This window comes from Diabrotica undecimpunctata, chromosome 1, assembly GCF_040954645.1.
Source record: "Diabrotica undecimpunctata isolate CICGRU chromosome 1, icDiaUnde3, whole genome shotgun sequence".
Classification (NCBI taxonomy): domain Eukaryota; kingdom Metazoa; phylum Arthropoda; class Insecta; order Coleoptera; family Chrysomelidae; genus Diabrotica; species Diabrotica undecimpunctata.
The window spans coordinates 44,564,229-44,584,266 of NC_092803.1; the positions used below are offsets into that span (position 1 = coordinate 44,564,229).

At 33.8% G+C, this 20,038-nt stretch overlaps 1 long non-coding RNA gene across 1 annotated transcript; it reads right to left on the reverse strand.

Annotated features, from left to right (window-relative positions):
- Positions 1-16,794: 16,794 nt before the first annotated feature.
- LOC140438819 (uncharacterized) lies at positions 16,795-18,832 on the reverse strand. The gene is made up of 2 exons (XR_011950579.1): positions 18,772-18,832; positions 16,795-17,385 (listed from the first exon to the last, which is right to left on the reverse strand). It is a non-coding gene; the product is annotated as an uncharacterized lncRNA (long non-coding RNA).
- Between the last annotated feature and the right edge of the window lie 1,206 nt (positions 18,833-20,038).

The window sequence follows — 20,038 nt, forward strand, 5'->3', positions numbered from 1 at the left end:
AAACAGAGTACCTATCTACAAGTGAAGAAGACATAGAAGATCTACAGATTGATGACAACGTAACAATCAAAGGAAAGGATAAATTCAAATACCTGGGGTTTATAATCACGAAAAAGGCAACAACAGAGGAAGAAATTACACAAAGATTAGGACAAACAAGAACAGCAATCCGACAACTTAACTCAGTATGGTGGGATAGACACCTAAATATGAAGACAAAAACGCAGATTTATAAAACATTAGTGCGAAGTATTATGACATATGGGGCTGAAAATTGGATCATAAACAAGAAAACCAGCAGTAAGATAGTAGCAACAGAGATGGAATGCCTGCGAAGATGCTGCAGAGTAACAAGAATGGATAGGAGAAGTAATGACGAAATAAAGCAAAGAACATCAATAGAAACAGACATACTAACATATATAGAACAAAAAAGACTAAAGTGGTATGGACATGTAAGAAGAACTAGCGACAGCAGATGGATAAAGAAAATAACCGAATGGAGCCCCATAGGAAGGAGGAAAAGAGGACGACCCCGAAAATCCTGGAGGAACGAAGTAGACGACGCCATGAGTAAGAGAGGACTGAACGATGGAGAATGGAACAACAGAGAGAGATGGAAACGGTTGAGCGAGGGAAGGCAGTGAATACTGTAGAAGCCCTAAATATATATATTAATTATATGTTTTATACCTAAATACAAATGTAAAGTGTTTTACTTCTGTATAAGTTTTTTAAACGATGGTATACAGCCAACTACTGAGATTTTCCCATTAATTTTTTAAAATGAATTACTTCGAGAATTGACAACAGCGACCTCGATCAGTCAAAATAAATTCTGCTGTTAGTAAAATTTAATAACAGACCTTATCGCTAGGCAACTCGTTATACATTGTAGGCATTTTCAATGTAACAGATTCCAAAAATGATGCGGTCTAACCCGTGAATTGAGTATGTTGGATTTGATATTATAACTAATTTATATTATATTCATCAAAGCACTTTCTGGTCCAAGGCTTTATTTATTACTATTACAATCTATATTATAAATTTTACAATGGCCTGTATCTTGGCAGTGTTCCGCTTGAGCATGATTGTATGGAAGACCGACTTTACCTGGGGAATCTATAAGACCGATCTTATGTATCATTTGCCTTTAATATGATGACCGGTTTTATCGATATGTCTTCTTCTTCTTTTTCTTCTTTTTATGTAAATATGACTCTGACTGTTCTATCGTTTATGTGGTATTCCTATTGAGGAACCGTCTCTTGTCCTCTTTCCTACTCTATTTGTTGTCATTCTTCTTAAATAATCGTTCCATTCTACTCTTCTATTTCTTACCCAGTCCTTGATGTTCTCCACCTTGCACCTACATTGTATAATATCTCTATCCCATAGTGTTTTATCATCAACTTTTTTTAAGTGTTTTCATCTCTGCTGTTTCTAACATTATTTTTGTCGGCTCTGTGTCAGGTCGTGTTTCTGCCGCGTGTGTGTCATTATTGGTCTGATGACTGTTTTGTAAATTCAACCTTTCATTTCTTTCCCGATATTTTTGTTTTTTCATATTTTTCATTCGGGCAACTTGCGGCTCTGTTTGCTCTATTCACTTGATCTTCCACTTCTGTTTCGGGCTTTCCGTAGCTAGATAACGTGATGCCTAGATATTTAAACTCCATCACTTGTTTTATTATTTGACCTTCCAGCTCCAATTTATATCTTAGTAAATTTACTGTTATAAGTAATTTTCTGGCGGTTATATTAAATTGGTGCAGCATACGTTGTAAATGATCTTTACTTTGAGAGAGTAGTATTGCGTCGTCTGCATAGCAGAATATTTTAAATGGTTTTTCTCCCATTTAGTATGTTTTTTAATTGTAACTTTTTTTATAATTTCGTCCTTTCTTTGATTTATTGACAGAACATTTTAATTATTGTATCTATAAGATTAATTGAAAATATACGAAAAATAATAAGAAAATGCATATCGAGTAATATCGACCAAGTGTCGAAAGACAACGCCAAATGATGTAGTAAATTGATAAGCATCTGATCAGTAGTAATCCTCGAGTGAAATTTCTAAAGAAAGTTTAAAAAATAATAGATAATTTTAGTTTCTGGACAAAACCCTTCGTCAAATATTTATGCAAAATGGTTAGAGAGAAAAAACTTACGAAGATCCCAGCCGGTATGAAAAAAAAATATGGATAATATAAAACTCCAGAACAAAAAATTTGCAAATATTTTGGAGAAAATTTTCAAAATGCGTTTGTGACGAGAAAACTTTTTTACAAGAGAAATAACAATACAATATAAAACTAAAATGCTTGAAGAGTTAAAAATCTTTAGGTACCTTAATGCTACTCGAAAATTTTACACAAGATCAACGGCACAAAGAAAGAATTTAAACCAATGCTAAATTTATGTATAGACAAGGAACTCCTAGTTCGTAATGAGAATATTGATGATGCACTTTCAGGATATGGTATGCACTAATAACGATAATGCTGACTCTCTTATACAACTAAACTTGACATAAATCAGAACAAAATCCATCAAAAAAACTTACAAGAAAAAAACAAAGCAATTCAGATACTAAAAAAAATACAAAGCATCAAAAACCGATGAAATTTCTGCAGACCTCTACAACTATGGAGGTAAACAAATAACCTCGCCAATCAAATCCACAAGATTATAAAAAAGTATGACAAGAACAGCAAACGTCCGAAGAACGGAATATGCTACGTCAACTACACAAGAAAGGCGACCAGCTTGAGCGTCATAATTAAATAGAGATAATAGAGAAGATAGCCTCTATTACACAAGTCTGAGCCCATACTTACCAAATTCTGAGTAAATATTATAGTGAAATCAGACCTCAACAGTCAATAGACTAGATCCACGTAATAAGATTAATCCTTGAAAAGACCAGAGAATTTGATAACGATATATTTCATTTGTTCGTATATAAAAACAGACTGTTGATGTTCAAGAAAAAAGTTTTTTAAAGAATAATAGGCCCAATAAATGACAATAGAACTTGGAGTCGTCGATATAACTTTGAGCTATACAATAAGTACAAAGAAATAGTTAAAGCTAAAGATATATACACTGCAATAACAATTAAACGCCTGCGATGAAGAGGACATCGCGTGAGAGTTACCGAGCAAGATGTATTTTATTGACGAAACTCGAGGAACTAGACAAAGTGATAGGCCACAATTGAGGTGGATTGTGGTGTAGATGAGGCTTCCAGAAAGATGAGTGTTGCCAACTTGCATTAAACTGCAAGCAATGAGATCGAACAGAGGAATAAGCTGAGAAAGTTCGAAACTCAGCTTGCAGCCTTAGCATCAATGATAATGACGATGATGTTTGCTACGGATGATTGATTCTTTTTTCTAGAATCATTTAAGGACACTAGGCAAAATCATATCCAAGATATAAACAAAAATCAAATTTTCCTTCGAAATTCATGATCTAGTGTAGTATTTAGATGTGATCTGACAGTTGGAGATTACAACACTTTAAGAAATACAAAAACTTAGTTGGAGGATGATGTTTCTCATAATTTATAGAAGTACATAAACCTATAAAAATAATAGTAAGTAATAATATTGATCTATCTAATTCAATGTTACCTTCTATTCGTGTTTCTTATCCATTTCCAATCAAGCAAATTTGAAACAAAATTTGAAGTAAACAAAAAGAAAGACATAACACTTTCCAAGTCTCTGCATATTCACGGAAACGTTACACCTCAATTTCAAAATCCAATACCTCGACGACTTCTACATTCAGTTCTGAAATATCCTTCATTTTACAGCTCGATTTCCAATTTTCCCAACATTTTCAACTCCTTCGAGTGGAAGTCGCATCCTTTAGTTCGTATTCAAATTGCACTCCAACAACTTTTACCTTATCTCAATCTGGTAGTGAAATGAATGTATTCTTGTTACCCCATCGGCAGATTCAACATCTAATTAGATATAGGACATCAAACAACTTGAAGTATACTATACTTCAGCGTTTTTGAGGTGTAATGATATACAGAATGCTTTCAGATTACGATATATATATATATATATATATATATATATATATATATATATATATATATATATATATATATATATATATAAATAGAATTTTGTTAATTCAATGTTAATGACGTAGGGCACCCTATTGTCCTGAGGATGAGATAGTCCTCAAAGCCAAAGTCAGAAATCATCGCATTAATATACCAAGCAAGTTACCATGGCAAGGCAAAATACGAATATACCCTAATCCACGGCTGGCTTAAGCTGGCCAAGGAATGCTAAGGGAACTTCACCGGACCTTTGGGTATTGACTGATGGCCAACCGTCCTTGGAGTTCTATCAGAGTGTTGATCTGGGAACAATTCCACTGGCTCTAGGGTCTTGAACAAAGGCCAACCGCTTCTGCTAAAGTGTTGATCTAGTCGCCGCTTCGAACCAGTCTTAGAGTGTTGATCTGAGATGTACCAATTCCGTAAATAAATGTTGAATAAGCACTTTCCGCTCCTTGCCGGATCGGGTGTTAATCGATCCGTCCACCTCTAGCCCAGATCGTTCCTTCTCTTTAGCGCATGCGTGTGTATTAACATAGCGTATTTTCGTTTCGACTTTTATGACATTAATTTTATTTATTTTCGCAAGTGTTAAACAGTGGGTCATAGAGCCGTCGATACCGTTATCGCTATGATAGACAGGTAAATTTTATTGTACATTATCTGGGATATAATTTTATTTTGTTATTTTTTTCTAATATATTTTTATTTAAATTAAACCTATCTTTTACGGAGTCTGGTGTCTAAAAGAGCTACCCGTCACAGAGTGATACAGATAAACTGGATCAGCAGAATAAGGAATGAATCAAACCTGAGAATAATAAACATCCGTCTGCTACTTATACATAAAATAAGAATAAGAAAAACGTCATAGTTAGGGAGACATAATGAGATATAAGGAATTATAAACAGCCGATAATTATAATGGCGCCTCTGGAGAGCAGTTCTGTACAAATCTCTACTGCCTTTCTCTAACATAATGTAGCCGCCATTAAATCTAACACTGTATGCGATTACACGACGCGAAACCCTTCTCTGATTTGATGTATACACGACTACGTTTCCATGCATTTGTATTTTTATTTCATCTTTAAAGACAACCTTTCTCCATTGATGTTGTTTTCAGTTAGTATGTGGTCTTGTGAATTCTAAAGATGTACTTTTATGACCTTGACAAAGCCAATAAAGGGCGTTTTGGATTAAAGCCGATGTTAGGTCTCCTTATTACTGTTTTGACTGGTACAACAATTCATTCATTAACTGAAATTCCAGAACATTGGTTTCTCTTGGCACTGTATTTCTTTTATGACTTTCACCAGACCGTCTTTCGTATTCTCCAGTTTCATTGTATGGCATTAGCATACGAGACACAATAGATTAAGAATGATCCAACCCTTGTACAATATTGTCTTGTCGTGTACTCTAATTGGGTAAACAATTTGATGCTTGAATAAGTCACCTCACTAACTAAAACTACGCTCTCGAGCAAAGAATCCGTAGAAATTTTATATAACAACATTGTTTTGTTCGTCACAGCATATTGTTGTGTTAATTGCGGACCACTAAGTTCAATCCTGCACTTGGCCAAGCCGAGAATACCCTTTTCACCACAAATATTCGAACGTACCCTCTCGACCGATGCTGAAGTTCTCGGCGCCTGTAAGCCGTTCCAAAAATTACGATCTGTTTATCGATAAACGATATCCGTGTGAGTTGTAAGCGATATTATTAATGTAATTAGAATTTGTGATACTTGTAACTCAGTGAGTTTGTTTTTGGAGTTAAAATAAAGTTAGTTAAACCACGTTTGCTTCACTTAATCTCTAACCCCAAAGAAAACGAAACAATATGCTGGTGTGCGAGTTACTTTATGTTATCATGGGTTACTTATTTAAAATAGCAATATCCAAACATTATTTTATCTGTAATAAATTGAAATATACGTAAAACACACCAGTGAACAATATTTAGGAATGTAAATTATAAAAATTTATTTATTAATTTATTTATTTCATAATATCGTCCCCTTAATACTACAATTAGGTAACTTAAAATTTGCTATTTTTCAGAAGAGCAGTTCAAAAACAAGATATCTAGTTGTTGCAATCCAAATTTTTAAAAAAATTAAATATATCTTCCTAGTTGTCGACTTAGCAATAAGACAACTTTTTAATACCAAAAAAATTTATTTTTTTGGTATTAATGATCCTTTGACGTCTCCAAATTTACAAGCTCCTAAGAATAAAGGTGTGATATCCCCCACTTATAAATGACAGGCCAGCCTGTATGTATTTCTAGGAAGGTAAGGTTCTAACGAACATCGGAAGGTTCGAGGTAATTACGGTACTAGTAATTTGGAACGTGAGGAAAATAAAACTTTCTGAATTACGTTCTCTCAGAAAAATACTATAAAGTGCTTTCGACGATGTTTATCAAACTTATCGAACAGAAACCGCCTAAACCGGAAAGAATTAACCGAGGATTAACCAACCCGGCGTCTTTAATAAGTCGGACCTTCCGTGTTTTGAGATAGTCGGTAGATTCCAATGAAATTTCCTAATGCTAAACACGACCACCAGCGTATATATTATTTGCAAATGCGGTCATCGGCATCTCAGCAACACGGGTAAAAGGATTAAAAATTATTTAATATTTTAACTATAAAAAAATGTTACATCATGATGTATGGTTCGCATTTAGAAAAGATCATGCAACACATTTTCTGCCATGCTACTTGCTATCCACTTTCGTCCTTACCTCTGAAAATTAAAATTTTATTCGCATGATTTTTCCAATCCAATATTTGTTCGTGAGTGATGTTATGAATGATATACGGTTTATCTCCTTTTCTCCGGGCACATCTAGCAATTGTTTTCCAGTCTTGTGGTAAATGTGTTTTGCCTACTCTTTTCGCAAATGGAAGGGAAAGCCATGGAGTGCGACTACATTTCACTATGGCCGGAAACTAGGAAGTTTGGTTCGATGCTTTCCAAAAGTGGAATATTTTGAACAACTGTTAAGCACATACACATAAATTTTGTCCACCACATCTATCATTAAAACAGTGAGTACCTCAGGTTACTTATTCCGGCAAAGATTCAAAGTATTTGTATAAGCAAGTGGCAATCTCACAGCTGCCTTGTTTTCCTTCAACCTCTGTCCACATGAAGCAATCACCCTGTTTAGAGCCTGTATTATAAATGGTGAAGTTAAGTACTTTTAATCTTTGCTTATAAAATAAAGCGTTATTAGTTGGGTCTTTTGGTACAAAAAGCACTTGTTGAAGATCAAAATTGCAACTTATGAGTGTACCGTTAGAATTTTCCGCCAACTGTCTACTTAATCTCTTTTCATCACGAGCTCTATTCTTGGCTGTTATGTGAGCGAGATATTTGGTTTCCATAGATGCTTTATCGCTTAAGGGGGAGTTGTAGGCCATACAAACCATACAAACCCGGCACTGGTCTTTACGAGGTCGGGAGAAGCCAAGGTTATATTCCTCTGACACCTTTCTATAGATGGCAGAGTTTTTTTGAACGGCAATAATGTGAACTGACTACAGGGAACTTCTCAATATGGTTTTTTACACTTGTCAGGATAACAGGTGACGTGATCTTTTTTGTATGTTTTCTCTTTTTCATAGCTATGTCTACAATTCCTTTTCGAGTTCCCAGGGTATTGATAAACATGATTTTACAAACCTGGATTCTATTAGAGTTTTTAGGTAAATAGAATAAAATGGTTTTTTGTATCGTTTTCTTTCGTAGGATTCTAACTGGTAACATCTTTAAAATATCGACAATCTCTCTTCATAGGAAAATTTTTCTGTGCATTTTCGTTTACAGGTAGCTAAACAAGCATCCTTCATAACTACTCCTGGTACGTATTTACCCCTAGAAGATAAGTATGCTTCCCCGCGCTGTTTTCTTGATTTTGCAATATTTCTTTTCTAGTTTTGTTCATTTCTTTTCTTTTTTCTTGACTTATCTGTCGTAACAGGCAACCATGTCATGTCATGCAAGTCGTTGTTAATAGTTTGTAAAGTTCCATTTCCGAGAGCAAGTTCATTGTCAGAAGAATCATCAGAGTCCGGATTATATTCTGAGTGATCATGAGAATAGGGATCAGAATCTGTTTCCGAATCATTAAAACGTTGTTTAGAAGTGAATGGAAGGACCTCAGTATGTATTCTCATCTGAAAATAAAAAATAGTAGCGTACGGTATTTTTCCAAATAGTATCTAACCACTCACTTTTTGTTTTTGTTAACTGGTTACGTACTAATCTTAATATATATTTGGCTCTTGTAGACATTTTTACTTTTGTTTCACAAAATATCACGAAAAATAAAGCAACAATGACACTCACAACGTATGCTATAAACAACTGCACAAATAGGTATCTTAAAGAATATCCGAAAGAGCCAACGCATAACACGACTTATCCGGGCGCACAGTTAGGTATGTCAAATTAAACACTTGCTGCAGCAGAAATTTTTGTCGTTGTCAGCTGCACTTTTAGATATTTCAATATGACCACTTTTAGCACCAAATTTTTTCATACTTCTGACATAGCTATTACTGTGTAATTGGATTCTCATGTATAGAATGGGCATAGAACTTACCTAGTTGTATTAAAAAGAGCATGAAAAATTGTATTGGTAACGGTAGATAACTCAAAATCTCAAAATTTTGAGTTACTTAGTTGTAGTATTAAGGGGCGATATGATGACGTACTTGTCATGAACGCTGAAATAGACAATTATTTCCATAATATCTACATATACATAGAAAATTAGGTACGTTGTAAGTCAAAGCGCAATACTTGTGTGATTGTACCCGCTAATCCGCACGTCTAAGCTTTGTGTACCCGGATACACTTGCTATTCGATTGAAGATGTATTGATTTTATTGTGAAGGATTCTCCTATTTCAACAAGTTCGTCTTAAGCATGTATGCGAGGTGTATTAATTACCTAAATCTGCATTAGAGAAACATGATACAGCAAAGAGAACAGTTAAGTTGGTGCATCAAGATACTATAATTACTGCAGGAGATACAGAGAGGTATTAAAGACTAAAAATGGGAAGTACAATGGAAGAATAAAAACGTTTTGCCAAGTCAAAGTTCATTTGATTATTTTATGAGACATGCTCTGTTTTTATTTGCTATATTTGATCCAAAATTTTTTTGGGTGCCATTTTGCTGTTATAACCGTCGTCAGATTTATTAATGTTAACGACTACTTACATGCCCCGAAACATGGTGGCGGCTCAGTTAAATTAAAAATTTAAAAATTTTTGGTGTCTGTCGGGGGTCGAACCCGGGCCTTCACTTGATATATAATCGTAGTATTTTTTTATTCCACTCTGTATATCATAATAGTTTTCTGAGAGTTTTTATGATTTAACCTGGTCCACACCTAATGAAAAAACTTACTTTGCCTGCCTAGACGGGTGTCGAATATCCGAAGATACCTATACGTTTATTTCAAAAATTTCATAAAAATCGATCGGCTTCTTCTCATTGCGCCGTCTCCTTTCGAAGGTTGGCGATCCAAATGGCAATTGTAGTTTTGGAAACTGCTGCGCGAAAGATCTCTGCGGATGAGCGGTCGAACCATCTCCTCAGGTCTTTCAGCCACGAGTTCTGGCGTCTTCCTACTGATCTTTTGCCCTGTACTTTTCCTTCCAGTATAACTTGAAGTAATTCATATCTTTCGCCTCTCAGCACACGACCCAAGTATTGCATTTTCCTCTCTTTGATTATTCTTAGTAATTCTTTTTGTTTACACATGCGACGAAGTACCTCAACATTAGTAACTCTTTCTACCCATGGAATCCTTAACATTCTTCTGTATATATACATCTCAAAGGCATCTATTCTTTTTTCTATTTCAGAGTCCATTGTCCAACTTTCACAGCCATACAGTAAGACAGAAAAAACGTAACATCTGATCATTCTGATTCTAAGCTGTAGACTAAGGTCTGATCTTGTAAAAAATGTTTTAACGCTCATGAATGTTTTCCTTGCTTGTTCGATTCTTGATAGGATTTCTTTTTTTGGATTACACTGACTATTGATATTTGTTCCCAAATATTTTATGGAATTTACCTGTTCTATTATTTGACCCTTGGCATACACCTGTACGTTTATTGGTGTCTTTGAAAATACTAAAGTTTTAGTTTTGGAAACGTTTAGATGTAGCAATACTGAACATCTATAAATGTCCTCAAAGCACAGTAAAAACAGGAAATACTTTCTCAAGGGTATTTACAGTAACGAAAGGCTTGAGACAAGGATGTTGTCTTTCCCCCACCCTATTCAAAATATATATCCAAGAAGCACTGCACCAGTGGAGACAAAAATGTGCGGGAATGGGGTTGAAGCTTAACAACCATTATCTGACAACGCTGTTCTTTGCAGATGATCAAGTACTAATTGCAAGCTGTGAAGAAGATGCAGATTATATGCTTAGAAAGCTCAAAGATGAATACGAAAAATGGGGGATGAGTATGAATATGTCTAAAACAGAATATATGCGAATAGGCAATGAAGACGAAGACCCAAATTTGGAAATTAGACAAATGAAAAGGTGCTACGAATACAAATATTTGGGAAGTATTATCTGCAGTAAAGGAACAACGGAACGAGATATAGACTATAGAGTGTAACAAGGCAGGAAGAGTGTTCAAATTCTGAATTCGATACTTTGGTCCAACAAAGCTACTATGAGAACTAAAATGACTATCTACAAAGTAATTGTAGAGCCCATTCTTACATATGGAGCAGAATGTTGGCAAATGACAGTAAAAGGAAAGAAAAAAGTTGACACGGTTGAAATGGACTACCTAAGAAGAGCTTGCCGTATATCAAGAGTAGAACGTATACCTAATTCTGAAATTAGAAGAAAAACAGATAGAGTACATACAACTTCTGAAAGAATAGAAACTAGACAGTTAATATGGTATGGACACGTACAGAGGATGGACGACAACAGATGGCCAAAAAGAGCTATGGAATACAATCCAAGTAATAGAAGGAAACGAGGAAGACCAGCCAAGTCTTGGATACAAGGTGTTATGGAAACCATGAGAGATAGAGCCATTGATGAAGACACCTGGAGAGATAGAAAAAGATGGCGATCGAAATGCGGGAAGCGGCAGAAGCTGTAGGATCCCCGCTTATATATATATATATATATATATTAGATGTAAACCGAACATTTCGCTGTGGTGAACTACCGCATTTATTATATTTTGTAGTTCTTGTGCGTTGCTTGCTATTAAGACGGTATCATCAGCATATCTGATGTTGTCTATGCTGATTCCGTTAATCTTAATTCCGCCTTGGACCTCATCTAATGCTTCTCTGAATATAGACTCCGAATACAAATTAAAGAGTAGCGGTGATAAGACGCAACCCTGTCTCACTCCTCGTCGGATTTGTATCGCATCGTTATTTGTAAAATCGATCACATACATATTTTTATTTTTGTTAATTATTTCTTTCAATATTCCCAACAATTTTTCTCCATTGGTCTCTATCTTCAGCTGCTTTGAGAGCTTCGCAGAATGAGTTTCCAGCTGTGACCGGTTTAGTGACCGTCCTCTTGATCTTCTCCCTGGAACGTTTCCAGAAACAATTAATCTCTCCGAACTACCTCTCACCTCTGCGAACCACGTGACCGAAAAATTGCAGTATACGTTGCAGACATATTGTGGATAGCCTTTTCTTATTCTCGAGTTGGTTTAGAATGGAAATTCTTGGCGCTCGCGTCCGCGAAGAGTCCAAGTCTCTGCCCCGTATAGAAATATTGAGAATACAAGGGCATTCATCAGTCTCATCTTGATATTTTGAGAGATAGATCTGCCTTTCCAAACTTTAGTTAGGTGACTCATCGCATTTTTTGCCATACCAATACGTCTCCAAACTTCTGCTTCACAGTTACCATCGTTAGTTATACTAGATCCGAGTTAGACAAAACTGTCCACTATCTGGTATTCCTGAAACATGTTAGTCAGTTGAATAGTGTGGAATCTCTCGACCAACATAATTTTTGTTTTAGCTTTATTGATTTTCACGCCAACTCTATTGCTTTCGTAGTCAACTCTTCGCAGGAGATTAAACATTTCTCGCTCCTTTGCTGCTATAAGTGTAGTGTCATCAAGAAATCTTAGATTAGGAGATTTTTCTACCAGCGACTGTTATTCCACCGGCCCATCCATCTAAAGCCATCCTCATGACATGTTCCCCATAAATGTTGAATAAGTCAGGTGACAAAACGCATCCTTGTCTAACACCTCTCTCGGTATTAAATTGGTTTGAGAACTTCTGATCTAGTCGTACGGTTGCTATAGGACTGGTACAGATTTTTAATAAGTGTCACCAGGTGCATTGGTGTCCCCATTTCTATTAAAATGGACCACAGATTTATCCAGCTTACATAATCAAATGTCTTTTGGTAGTCAACGAAGCAATAACCGTACCCTATATGAAGGTGACGTCTATGGGGGCATAAGGGATGAAATATCCATTTGCATCTAGCAGATGTCAAGTGGTCTAATGTGTTTAGGTGATCCAAGAAGTGTTTAGTATCTGATACAAAAACTTAAATAAAATACATATGCTATTGGTTTTGTTAATTAGTTTTTATGAGGGAGTGGAGTTTTAACGTTCAAGAAAGAAACACACAAATTTGTCCATGGTTACAACTCTCTTGTAAAAACTTTAAAAATCTCTGAGAAAAAGTAACTTCAAAGCATACATTTATTTGTAGTGCTCCATGTAGATCACCTTGTTACAATATAAACAGGTATGTTTCGTTTTATCCCAGAAGTTATCCCAGAAATAGAAGTGGAATTAGAAGTTCTATTATGTTTTTCTTTATTTCCGATTTATCTCTTGGTAATAACAGGTAAAACATGCCCAACTGCCTGATTATGGGAGTGGAGGTAAATCAGTGTCCGTAACTCATTAGCTTCTTTGCTGGGAAGCAGGCCTCCAATTGTTATTTATTAAAAGAAACTGCAAGTTTTGCAGTCAAAGTTTATAGTGAAACAAAGAAAAAATCAGTAAGTGTTTATCCTTGTTTATATGCAGCTACAGCAGATTCAATTATAGAGCTGAAATTTTGTTAATGTGTCACGAGAACTGCAAATTTTTTAATTTTAAAATGTGCAGTGGTCAATAAAGTGTTGTTTCAAGGGATATATATATATATATATATATATATATATATATATATATATATATATATATATATATATATATAATTGTAGTAGGGGTAATTTTTTTATTTTATATGTTCTTTTCATGTCTAGAAATTTAAAAATAAATGCATGTAAATTTTCATAAAAATAAATATGTCCATTAATATAATATGTCCACTAACCATACTAAGATTTTGATCCCGCAATAAACTAGTTTGTAGGAAACCACTTTGTATTATTTTTGTCCCTCATAAACTTACCTTCTCCTGAACAGCAGGTAAATAATTCTATTAGTTTTTAATACAGAACACATAATTGAAGTGTGATTTTTCCTTTATTGCTTGTAACATTTTAGGAAAATATTTAACCTATTTGTTGTATTGTTTTTATAATGCTTTTTATTTGTGTATGAATCCTGTAAAATATAAAATCCTTGAACTTTCCTTGCCAATTGGAGAAAAGATGAGGTAGCGCATTTTTCCTTATTGTTTAGTTAAATTTGTATCTACTTTTCTCTCAGTTACTACGTTTTTTTTCTTTAGACCTGAAATTCTTCGTTTAACTTTATTTCCAGAGGAAACTTTCCCTTGGGTTAATTTTTATATTACCCCAAATAGTATCCAACTTGTGGAAATCCTTTATTCTCATCCAGATTTAATTTAGGTTACGTAATTATCACCGTTGCATTATTACTTTTATTTCAATGAGTTTTATTTATTTTTGATTTACACTTCTCCAAGAAATTAACGCACCACTTCAATAAATCAATTTTATTTGTAGAAGGGCAAAGAATAAAAAATTAAACTTTACCAGATTTATTCTACATTTTATTAGTAATTATAACAATTTGTCTAATCATCAGAAAATGTTGAAGTACAGGAGAAAAAAGAATAAAACGGAAAATTCTAAAAAAATAATGATAAGAAAAGTAAACTAAAATATGAAAAAAGTCTTAATAACGAGTGTTTCCACCTCTACTACGTATAACAGCCTCACATCGTTGGCCCATACTTAAAATTAATTGCCGTATTTCATTTTGTTCTAGTTCTCTCCAAATCTGGATCAGTCTCTCTCCCACTTCCTGTAAGTTGATTGGCTGTATCGGTGTCGCTCTTAATCGCCTACCAAGGATATCCCAGAGATTTTCAATCGGATTTAAATCCGGACTATGTGCTGGCCATTCCATAGTGTTAATTTCTACCTCTTCTAGATAAATTCTGACGATCTGTGCAGCGTGAGGTCGGGCATTATCTTGCATTAGTAAGAAATTTTCACCGATATAAGGAGCAAACGGTACTACATGTTGCTCCAGGATATCCAATATGTACCTTTCAGCTGTAACAGTTCCATCTTGTATGACCACTAGGTCCGTACGTGCGGTCAAAGAAATACCACCCCACACCATAAAGGATCCTCCACCAAAAAATGTGGTGTGTGAAAAGTTACACTGAGCATATCGTTCGTTGGGTCGTCGCAACACACGAACACGTCTGTCGTTATTGTACAAACAAAGTCGGGATTCATCAGTAAATAGCACTCGTTCCCAGTCAGTCTCTAACCAATTAACGTGTTCTCTGGCAAAATGTAGTCTCCCCCTTCGATGCTCTGCAGTTAATAGAGGACCTCGGGCGGCAATCCTAGGTGCTAAGTTGTATTCCCTAAGTAGCTGGCGAACAGTTTCAGTACTAATTTGTATAGCATGCACGTCTCGAAGCTGAACTTGTAGACTTCGATGTGTTACAAAACGTTGTCGAAGAGCAGAAATTCTTAAAAATCGATCTTGAATAGGGGTAGTTACCCCTAGGGGTTACCAGAGTCAATAAATATAGAGTGTACGAATAGCATATAGAAGGGGCTTGCAAAATATAACATTACAATGGAAGTTTTTATTAACGCTAATAAAATATTTTAATATTTCAATGGAGCATTAATTTCTTGGAGAAGTGTGTATAAAATATATTTTCTTTGATATCTTCATTTTTTTATAAGATTGAGCCGACATAGTTCTATCATGGAAAACTAATCTCAGAAGGATTAAATGTAATGAATTTGCAGACATATTGGCGTGTGTGAGGAAGGAATTGATGTTCCAGCTGAGTTAAAACTCTAATATTTTTACACTACATATTTAATTTTCACAGACAACTCGATATCTGTTAGCAGCTCATACAGTGTGGAGAGAAGGACTTCTAGACAAATTCTTTCTAATAATTCTAGTAGATATACTAAGAGGGCACGACTATAGAGATAGGGAAATCAATGTGTTAGAGAGAGAAGGATCTTTTAGTGAGTAAGAGTGAGAAAGATATATGACGTCGAAGGAATCTTCTATACCGTAATTCAACTATTGTCCGCTAGGTGGCGCTATTTTTAAATTTAAATATTAAATAAATTATTATAAAAATAAAATAACTAAAACAAATAAAGATTGTAGATATGTAGTGCCTAAGAACGCTCTTCTTCTTTTTGTCAACTGTCTATTCTTCTTCTCATTCTTTCCGCAACTGCCAATTCTTCTTCTTTTTCCGTGGAGTCATGGACAATAAAGATTGTAGGTATGTAGTGCCTAAACGGCTTAACGTAGAGAGATATGGGAGGTATCATGTGACAAGTCGGCATCAGTAATTCGCCATTTTTACTTCAAATTAAATTTATAAAATATTTTTGTAGTTTAACTATTATTCAAATTAATTTAATTATAAATTTTCTGTCATAATGTATAAGGGATCGTTGGAAAGGAGCAAAGCCAAGAGGTACAATCATGTATAAGAATTAAACAAAGCGATGGACCATAAAGACCTTAGATAGGTAGTGCCTAAACAACTTAAGGTACCGGGATGTGCAAGGTATCATGTGATAGGGCTAAATAAATATATTTGGATACTATCGAAAAATTAAACATAACATCATGCCATAAAGGCTTTAGATATGTATCTACACGCTTATTGGTCCGATCGTAATGTATGAGGGGTCGTTCGAAAGGAGAGAAAGAGAGAGGTATATTCGTATAAAACAATTAAACATACAATGGACCATAAAGACCTTAGGTATGTAGTACCTATACCACTCAAAATAGAGGGATGTGCGACGTATCATGTGATAGGGTCTAACGAATAGAATTGATTGATATAGAAAAATCTACCATAATATTATGCGATAAAGGCATTGAATACGTATATAACGAATATATCTAGATAGGAAAATAGATTAACTATATGACAAATCTTGAATTATTTACTTAAATTTGGAATCTGGCTCAGTACCAAATAAACAACTGATCGAATCCTAACATGCAACATAGCAAATGAATGGGGAGGATATAATAGGATAAATAGCAAATAAGGCGACTATTAAAATGTCACTACATCCGTGTTTCAACTACCATTCCAAAGGTCACAAGCTAACGGACGTACACAAGCGTTAATATTGTAAATCGAAATTCATATTTATGAAAGGAATGAAAAACCAAAGATTCTGGTTTAAAGAATATATTTTTAATATAAATAAGTACATACTTAAATATAAAACATTATTTTTTAATATGAATGCTACAGATCTAAATATAAAATACAGCTCGTTTCTTATTTGTACTCGGCGTTGTGCTGAGTTTGTCTAGTTTTATCTTATTATATATATGTATCTTCTTGCCTATTGGCCCAGTCGTAACGTATGAGGGGTAATTGGAAAGGAAAGAAGGCGAGAGGTACAATTAGAAAAAATTAAACAGAACATGTCATAAAAATCATTAGATATATCAAGTAATAGAATAAAAAATAATAATAACATTTTTTTGATTGTACACATACACATATCTTTATCTATTTTCTATCGTTGAAGGAATTATTGGTGTAGGGAATGGCAGCTGTCTCCGAATAGTATGAACTTCTGGACCATCCAAAAGGTAATTTCCAGAAATATGCTGCTCAATGAATTCCGTTTCATCGCCGGCTAGGGTTTCGACCATGGATATCGCTGAGCGAAAGATACATATTCCAGTCCCGCAAAGTACCGGCATGCTGAAATAAGCTGTTGTTTAGTATGTACTAGTACAGGATTGATGATTCCCATTTTTTAGAAGAAGTCTGTAAATAAAGTAAAATCAAAATCACATCATATTTATACTCTATATTTGCAGTCACATATTTATTAATTCATATTATCTACAAAACAGCAATTTTTCCCAAGATTGAAAATAATCACAAGAAAACTAAAATTTAACAATCCATACTGAGACTCATGATAAAACATAAACAAATTTTTTAAATCAAAAGTCTTTTAGTTTAGAGTAATTCGACTGAATTACATAATAATATGCAAGTTACGAATATAATAAAAAACGAGATATTAGAAAAGAACTAATATGTATGAATAAAACTAAAACAAAATGTGTCTCTGATGTGGGACTCTAACCTGATGCAATGAGACTTGGAGTAAAACAGAAACATAAAATGTGTCTAAAACAGAAGGCCTGTAAGAGAAAAAAAGATCGTAAAATTTCAAAGCAAAAATATAGTTTAGAAAAATTCGACAGAGAAAATTACATAGATACCTATAAACAAGTTACAAATATAAGCGAAAATAGAATGAGATATTAGAAAAGAACTAGTATGTATGAACTAAACTAAAAAAGGTGTCTCTGTTGCGAGACTCTAACCTAATGCAACGGATAAAACAGAAACAAAAAATATCTAAAAAGGTCTGTACGAAAAAAACAATCACAAAATTTCAAAGCAATAGTCTTTTAATGTAGAGTAATTCGACAGAGAAAATTTATACAAGTTACGAATATACATAAGCAACAATAGAACGAGATATTAGAAAAGAACTAATATGTATGAATAAACCTAAAAAACGTGTCTCTGGTGAGGGATTCCAATCTGTTGTAACGAGGCGCGAGATAAAACAGAGACAGAAAAATGGGTCTAAAAAGAAGGTCTGTAAGAGAAGAAATGATGCAACATTTCAAAGCAAGAGTCTTTTAATTTAAAGTAATTCGACAGAGAAAATTTATACAAGTTACGAATATACATAAGCAACAATAGAACGAGATATTTGAAAACAACCAATATGTATAAATAAACCTAAAAAAAAAACGTGTCTCTGGTGCGGGATTCTAATCTGTTGCAACGAGACGCGAGATAAAACAGAGACAGAAAAATGGGTCTAAAAAGAAGGTCTGTAAGAAAAGAAATAAGACAAAATTTCACAGCAAAAGTCTTTTAGTTTGGAGTAATTCGACAGAGAAAATGAATACAAATTACGAATATAATCTAAATTACTATGTATGAATAAAACTAAAAAAAATGTGTCTCTTGTGCGAGACTCTAACCTGATGCAACGCTACGATACTCTGGAACGAAAAAATCGAGACATACAGACGGAAATACATCAAGAGCCAACTTAGAACCTTAAACTGTAATGTAAATTTAAACATAAAAGTAAAAAATAATTTATAAAGAATCATTTACCTATATGTTAACTGTAATAAATGTAACAGACTAGGAACTGGTTTTCTTACTTTGAAACTAGAATACTAATATTTAAGTAATTCCCGAATTTCAAAATTTATTTCAATGTCTAGTATTAATAGTTTTTTAACATTCTACTAATAGATCGTTAAATATTAGTTTTCTTGTGATTATTCACAATATTGAGGGAAAGTTTGTAGATAATATGAATTAATTTGTATTTTAGTTGTGTATACTTATTTTCCCAAATTGCATGTCTTAATATAACATTTGTACGTAACACTCACATTATTTTCGTATTGACATTAATTTATATCGCAATAATTGACAGGTAAAAATAATTAAAACGTATGCAGATAAACATTAATTGATTAATTCATATGTAAATAAAACAGTTACAGACTTAAATAATAACAACCTAATATTCGACGAAAACTTTTCCAAATGCAAAAAAAATTAAACATTTCACTCTATAACTTAAACAAACCATCGACGAACGATTTCCCGTTTTAACTTTAATGCTAAATGAATTCGAAAATTAATATTTTAATATCATTGAATTAATCTTATTCTCTATATCAAATTAGATTTCAATCACCATCGATCGTAAAAAGTGGATCAAATAATACATCACAGTTGTTATTCTAATTAAAATCCATCTGCGACGTATATAGGAAGATATATTAAATAGGTTTATTGTTAAAGACATCCGTATACACGTAAACATCTCTGATACTAGGACGATTTTTAACACTCTTAAACGTTTTTTCATCGTTTTTCATGGCTTTTCTCTGCCGCTATACGCATTATGACATTTAATGCAAAATATCTATCTTCCTGACTCTTTCGATGGATAAAATCCTACAAGAAAATCATTCTAATCCCATTTCAGGTCAATAATGATTTAATCGCACATATAATAGAATTAAAAAAAATACAAAATTACAACTAATATCAAAAGAATAATCTAGTACTGAAAAAAAAAATAATATTAAACATCCGATAGAAATTATCACTACGAGTACATATTTCCTTTCGAAAAAATATTTCTAAACGTTGTAGGTCCCTTAATCATTTCCGAAAAAGGTAATGTTTTATCCTAACTCTTCAAGACGACCTTACAAAACTTTCTTGTGCAGTTTTTATTCTGAACCATGAATCTGAGACTATAAGCCTAGGGTTCACGGAAAAATTCATTTGTACATTTAGTATTTCAGGATCAGACTTTATCTCCAATCTTTTCAAAAATGTAGCAAAAATTTTTTCT